This window comes from Rhipicephalus sanguineus, chromosome 1 (assembly GCF_013339695.2).
Source record: "Rhipicephalus sanguineus isolate Rsan-2018 chromosome 1, BIME_Rsan_1.4, whole genome shotgun sequence".
Taxonomy (NCBI): Eukaryota; Metazoa; Arthropoda; class Arachnida; order Ixodida; family Ixodidae; genus Rhipicephalus; species Rhipicephalus sanguineus.
This window is the reverse complement of record NC_051176.1, coordinates 47665883-47673403: the sequence shown is the minus strand read 5'-3', so window position 1 is coordinate 47673403 and position 7521 is coordinate 47665883.

Genomic DNA, 7521 nt, shown 5'->3' with positions numbered 1-7521 from the left:
ATTATGGGCACTTTGTGCTATGGCTAATGACGATGAAGAATTATGGCTGAGCCCTTTGTAACGGGTTGGAAGCATTCAACGACCGACTCATTGCGCAATTCGCATTGTGTGACGGCAGGTTTTCTTTTACTCTTTGCCACGCTATATTACATATATTAACACGATTCCTTGCCCGACATGACGCCTGTATAGAGTATTTTTGCGCAGGAATTAAAAGCACCAGCGTGGCACTGCATTGTAATACTCGATTTCCACACAAAGGGCGCGGGTTAAAATCCCATCCGATCCTAAAAATTTGTTTCTCATTTCATTTTTTTCTTATTTCACGCGATAGCGGTTACGTACACTGGAGGCGGCGGACAACTATGGCGCCAAAATCGGATGTTGTGATCTCATAACAGCTTTCGCTGTAACAAACTTCAGCGCCGAGAATGCCCTCTCCACGCTGGCCTGCGTGACAGTCGCGCAAAAGTCCACTTGCGTTAATATAAACATCTCTGGTTGCCACTGTTTTTGTTTTTCGCAATTTCTACATATCTTTGCTTTGGAATTCCTGCCTGAGGTACGCGCTAATACTGTACGCTGAGATATGCATAATTGCTCACGTTGCATGACCTCAGTTGTTCCCATAGGTCGGCAAACTCACTCATGAGTCGACTCACTCAGTCTCAGATAGGGCCGTGAGTGGGAGTCTGAGTAAGTCCGGGTGAGTAATATGTTGGTGAGTTTGAGTCCGAGTGAGACCGGTTGAGAAAACGTTTAGTGAGTGTGAGTCCGAATGAGTCCGGTTGAGCAAAATTTTGGTGAGTCTGAGTCCAAGTGATCCCTTCAAGGAAAATATATTTCTTGAGTGAGTCTGAGTGAGCTCCACCATTTATTGCCGATATATGGCCCTGTATACTTATCTTCAGCATTACTATCAGCCTTATATCGGCCTACGTTTACACTCACGTCTATTCACACATATCTCAACGCACTAAGGTTCATGCGCCACCTCAATATTTATTGATCAGAATCGTAAGTTGGGGGGAGTGGGTTGCCATGACATCCCTCCCCCCAAACTCTTTTATGGAAAGTTCCTGGTAAAACTGTCTCGTGTGAGTCGCGTATTTCACAAAAATGTCCTTACTGGATTGAAATCACTGATAACTCGTATTTGAAAGTACAAGATCAAAAAGCGCATCGTAGAGCCCCGATTATGAGAGATATTCGCGTTAAAGGGCATTGACACCATGTAAGCGGCACAGGGGCGGTCATCGTCTCTGTGGTCGATGTCGCGACCTGGGGCTGCCTGGTGCTTTCCGGAAGGAGCCTGTATAAGATTAAATAGATAGATAGATAGATAGATAGATAGATAGATAGATAGATAGATAGATAGATAGATAGATAGATAGATAGATAGATAGATAGATAGATAGATAGATAGATAGATAGATAGATAGATAGATAGATAGATAGATAGATAGATAGATAGATAGATAGATAGATAGATAGATAGATAGATAGATAGATAGATAGATAGATCTACGCACTTAGCATGCATATCATGCAAGCGGTACCATTACTTAAGGCCGAAAACACGTTCCAAACTCTGGGAGAAGTTTGACGTATGTAGTCTATAGGGGTACGTTCAAAATTTGGAGGCATTTTAGGCCACTCAAAGCGATTTACGATGAAGTGATTGCATCGATTAGTATATGCTCGGCCATTTATCAACTTGAGTGACTTGGCTCTGAGTGGTTTCAGCAGCAGCTCTTTACATGGCAGTAAAGTCGTGAAAAAATGGCTGGTTTAATAACAAATAAGGTCGCGTGATCTACCGTGGCAGATATCTAAACCTGGTTTTTGTCAACCGCAGCGTTGTCCGCCGCGGTGGATCAGTGGTTACGGTGCCAGGCTGCTCGCGCGAAGGTCGTGCTTTCGATCCCAGCCATGGCGGTCGCATTCCGATGGAGCCAAATGATAGAGGCCCTTGTACCGGGCGATGTCAGTGCACGTTGAAGAACGCCCCGTGACAGAAATTTCCGGAGCCTCCACTAAGGCATGCCTAGCTAATAATCATATCGTTGTTTTGGCACCTAACACCCCAGATATTATTATTATATTTCGCAGCAGCGCGGTGCTGCGATCGCTGAGCACTCTGAGCAACGACTGATCGAAATCACTGATGCCGCGAGCGCGAGTTCATAGGTTCGAAGCCATCTGAGCCTTTCTTTCTCTTTTTTTCACAGTCGCTGCTTAGTCTGGCAGTTTTTCGCCTGATGGCATATTACGGAATGCAGATCATGTATTGACGGTTCTTGTTTTTGTTTCTTTCTATCCGCATCGAATATTTCGTACAAAAAATAACTGATATATGGTTTCTAAGAATGCTAGCATGCTGCCAAACGCGTTTCTCTTTTAGATATAAAGTACTTTATACAATAAACGCATATGACGTCTTTTGATTTCTTTCTGAAGACAAAGGTTTCTGAAGATGTCACCAATATTTTTGCCTCTGCGGCTATCTAAAGGAGTGGTTTATTTGTTCGATACTTGTTGGTGCTTAAAGGTTACCAAAACAAGTTTACTGTCAATCGTGCGCAATTAAGGGGCACAAAAGTAGAAATATTTCTAGCAGTCAGAGAAGGGTTATTCGTACAATGTGATATGGTTGCAGCTATTTGACCTAGTCCATTTGAGTAATATTAAAGCGGAATTTACGCATACAGATCCTTTGGTGTAAAGGGAGGCTCTCCTAATTAGTCTCCAAGTTTGTCCGCCTCATACGAGCCTTTACCACGAAACATGAATATTCTCCCCCCATTGCAGCGCATGTGTCTTATCATATAAACTATATGCATATAGCATGACGAAATTAAGGAAATACCACAGGCCTTCATTTATTTTTGTGAGGACGAACGTAGCGGAGTATCGAAAATTATGCGAAAAGACAGAGGACGGTGTAAGTGTAGCCTCTCGTGTAAAAAGGAGAATGATCCCAGCCGCAGATCCTTTTAACAGAGAAGCTGTTTAGCAAATCGTTCCTTGTGTCTCCTATCACGAAACTATCATCATCATAAACGGGTATGTGCCACATAAATTGGGTAAATCCCACTACTCCTAGAAGTAACCTGCATCACCTGTCTAAGGCCTAGAAACGACCTAGAAGCAACCAGATTAGTCTTGAGGATCGTCCAGTTTCGCTGGTTCAAGCCTTGCGCGGCTTAGTGCAAGCTTCGTCAATTTTTTTTTAGTTATGGGCACAACTTTGTGCATGAAGAAGTTGCCCTCGGCTGCAATCGCCACACTTGCCGTAGCATTCTGCTGTTCAGTTCTTGACTCACTCAATTGCTTAGCCAGGTCACAGCACCATGACATATGTCGGAAGGCTGTCAGTATAGAAGGATATATATGTATTGCATATGTAGACAGCATGATGACAGCAATTACGCTATGATGTAGACAATAGCACATAATTATTATTCCGCAGTTAGTGTTATCGATAATTAGCAATCAAAGATAATGTTTGGATGAAAATACTTGCAACTTATTCAATAAAGCTGTCAAATGAAAGCTATACAGGAGATAAAAATTACGTAGGTTAGTGATAGTTGTAGGCATTTAGCAAGAGCAGTTAACTAATAAAGCAATTATTTGGACGATATGTTTCTAATGTATCAAATGAAAGTATAGAGGTAGAAGACCAATTGATTGACAAGTATTGGTTGCTAAATGGCAAGTAGGTGTTCTCCAGCCTAATTACAATAATTAATTATATTAAAAATGAGATTGATGATGCAATGTTCACAGTAAGTAATAATAATTCCGCACTGCTGATCTATTTTCGCACCCTGGCATATAGTGCATTACTAACCAAAGCCAATAATGAATTCCGCATGTTTGAAATGTGAAATGTACGCGTACAATCTGTCGGTGTAGAATGACATGTGCGGGATACGTAGATCGCGTCTCAGTGTATGCAGTTGTAGTACGATGATGGCAAGTAACGAAATTAATGCAGGGAAAATGGTAGTCTACATTTATTACCAACGATAAGTATCATTAACTAGTAATTAATGCGGAATATTCGTTTAAGGATTTTGCCATTTAACAGCGACATGTCACGCGAAAGGTTTACAAATGATAACGCTTTAAATGCCGCTGATACTTATAGGCTATTGCTAGCTGCGGATGAATATAAAGAAATTATTTGAGGTATATGATTGCAATGCATCAAATGAAAGCCTATAGAGTGCAGACAAATTCATTGGGGGATTTTTTTGCTTGTTAGGAGTTGTCTGACTTAATTAAGACAGATGAATAATAAAAATGAGAATGACCCAGAAAAAAATCACCATGACTATGGAGTACTCATTATTTTGCGAATGACTATAAATGACCGAGCATTGCTGACCCTTAATCAGCAACAATGAGGTCCATGATTTTCTATGAACGCGCCGGCTTAAAACTGCGGCGGAACAAACGAGACGAGAACACAGGTTTAGAGGACAAAGCTGTTTGCCGTGTAATCATGTATTGTTATATTTATTCTTTCGTTCGTGACTTTATGTCAGTGCGTTATTTCGAACGAATGAACCAACCAACTTCATTTATCCCTCTTTTCAGAATGACTCAGTGAACGCGACAATTAAAAAACAGAAATAATCGGTCAGAACGAGCTACCAACTTTGATCATAACATAGCAAAGGGAGTTCGTATCGCGTCATCTTTCGTAAGACTACAAAGAAGGCAAAAAAATTCTAATTTAGAAAATGACGGGACGAAGTAACGGGAAAATGAAATGTTATTGACCGATCTTTACTCGCGGTTATCCAAAACGAAGAGTCATAAACTATAATAATTGTTGGAGTATTACTTCCCAAAACCACGATATGATTATGAGGGATGCTATAGGGGAGGAGGACACCAGAAATTTTGACCATCTGGTGTTCTTTAACGTGCACCGAAATCTAAGTACACTGCCCTTTAGCATTGCGCCTCCGTCAAAAGGCGGCCGCCGCGGCCAAAATTTGATCCGCGACTATCGGGTTAGTAGTCGAGTACCACAAACACTATACTCCATTTCATACGTAAGGTGCAACGTTGTGGAGGCTAGCGCGACTTCTTGCAGTAGATGCGTTCGCACTCACAAATAGTTCAATGATTTTACCACCCGTAATGAGAGTTCTTTTCGTTTTTAGGCTGTGCAATCAAAGGAGGTTCTTTGTGCCTGAAAAATAAGCAAACCCTGTCATACTGGTTAAGTACGTTGTTCTGGATCACTTAGCGTCTCTTTCTTTTCGTTTTTTTTGTGTGTGTTTACCTTGAAGCACGTCGCGGCGCCTGACGCGCAGGTTCGTGCAGGGCTCGCATGAGCGTTTGCAGCGACGAAAGCCAAGCGCGAGACGCGTGGAGTTGTACATTTTTTTGACCGCACTTCCTGCATAGCCTCCACAGCGTTGCACCTGATGTGTGAAACAGAGTATAGACCACCATAGCGGGTACGCGTCATAGACAAAGAATGAATCAGGATTCGTAATAACTCGCCAGAATTTCCACTTAAGAATGTCTGAGCAACAGGAAGAGTGACACAGATAATTTGAGAATGACAAAGCAGGAATTGCTACACTGACAATAATGACTCAGCCTAATAGAAAATCTCTAAGACTGAGAATGATCAAGCGTAATTTATATTAACAATGACTTCTCAACTTTCCTGTCCACCGCATGGATGCGAGCCGCCCACCAGAGTGCTCCTCCTCCCCTGCCCTAGACTCTAGAGGCAAGTGGCTTCGCTGTAAAAAAACCGCTTACATGCCTGGCAGGTATGGGGCAGCGAAGCGGCGTTTTTAGCGTACCAGTGGCGAAACCCTGATTTCGAGTTCGGCGTGTTGTACTAAAAAAGCTGAGGAGCTGTTGTACGTCACAAAAGACACACTTTGCGCCTCGCGTAACTCCGACGGTATTTAACGGCTATGAAAAATGTGTTATAAGGCTAACAAATGTGTTATAAGGCTAACTAGTGGTGCAAGGCTGAACTAACAGAGAATTCTGTGGCCGATCTAGATTATTAGCAGGTTCTTAATGAGCATGGCCTATTATAAGAATTATAATTAGCACGGCCTTAATAGCAGGGTCATAATTAGCACGATCCAATTAACATTATATATCTTAATTAGCAAGATCCTCTCTCTCTTCCTCTCTGCATCTTTCTCTCTTTTCTCTTCCGTTTATCTCTTCTGTGCTCCTCTAACATTTTGTTCAGAAGGCACATGCATTCAAGAAACGCCTACATTGAACAACCATCAATTGGTCAACCTGAAATGGTGTGCTGACCACAGGCCTTATTATCCGCTAAAATACTAGGTGAAACAGCAAAAAAGAGTACTATAGCTATATTCATTTCTCGAATGTACGTCGCCAAGAGCAAACTGTCTTTATATACAGTCAATCCTACGATGATAAAAAGGATCAAGAGAGCGCGAGCCGGCTGAGTTGTTGCGTGGCACGCGCTGGGCGCAGCTTAGTTTTACGAGCAGCCGAAATAGCGGAACTAAAAGCTCAAACGGCTCCGCCGTTAAAAAAGCTATTGTATGTCATACATACTAGAGTTGGAAAGCATTGCGGTTTTACTATTATTGTTGTTATTCAAATCACTTCATGCGCTCAATGGCAGTACTATAGTGGGGATACATTTAGAAGAACATGAAACAAATGTAGAAAAAAATATTCTACAAGCAAAACAGGAAATGGAACGGCAGTTCTAATAATTAAGAATTATACTTGCCCGAGTATAGATGTCCAGGACAAGACGTCTACACATTATACCGTGGTGCGACCAGTTCTACTGGTTTTACATTATGGCTGCGTATCATTCAGATTGTCGCATGATACGTAGTGATGTGCTTTCATCGCTAGCGGCGGCGGTGCCGTGCACCGGCCACACCATTTGATGCGGCGCTGGCCATGCATCTGCGCCGGCATCACACAACTATGTTGTGGTTTATGGGTACGGCCCTATTCCAGCACACTAAGTTAAGCGAAAACTTTCTATTCCTGGCCATGAGAGACGTGGGTAGACATACTGTTTTTCTATTATTGCACCTCTATAGCAATGACTGCATTTTGAATTACTGGAAATTCCCATTTTTTATGTGTTCCTCCTTCACGTGAAGGTGCGATAAATAGCGTTTTATCTGTTCAATTTGAATGCCAGACAACCTAGATAAGTTACCATAATATTTTCTCTTCAGAAAGCTTGTGTAAATCAAGCATGAGTGGTTGTGTCTAGTTTTAGAACGCTTAATTATTGCAATCGGCCTAGACGAAAGAAGGAAAAAAATTTACTGGTACATGCAGAAGTTTGACAGGGTCGCTAATGAAAGGAATGACGTGTGAAAGAACCTTGAGGTAAACAGTTGTATTGAATCACGGATGACCCAGTAAATACTGAGAACGGACTGAAGCCAGTCACTATAAATGCGTACTCGAATAATATGAAACTGATCATAAGTCAGAACAAAAAATACTGATATTTTT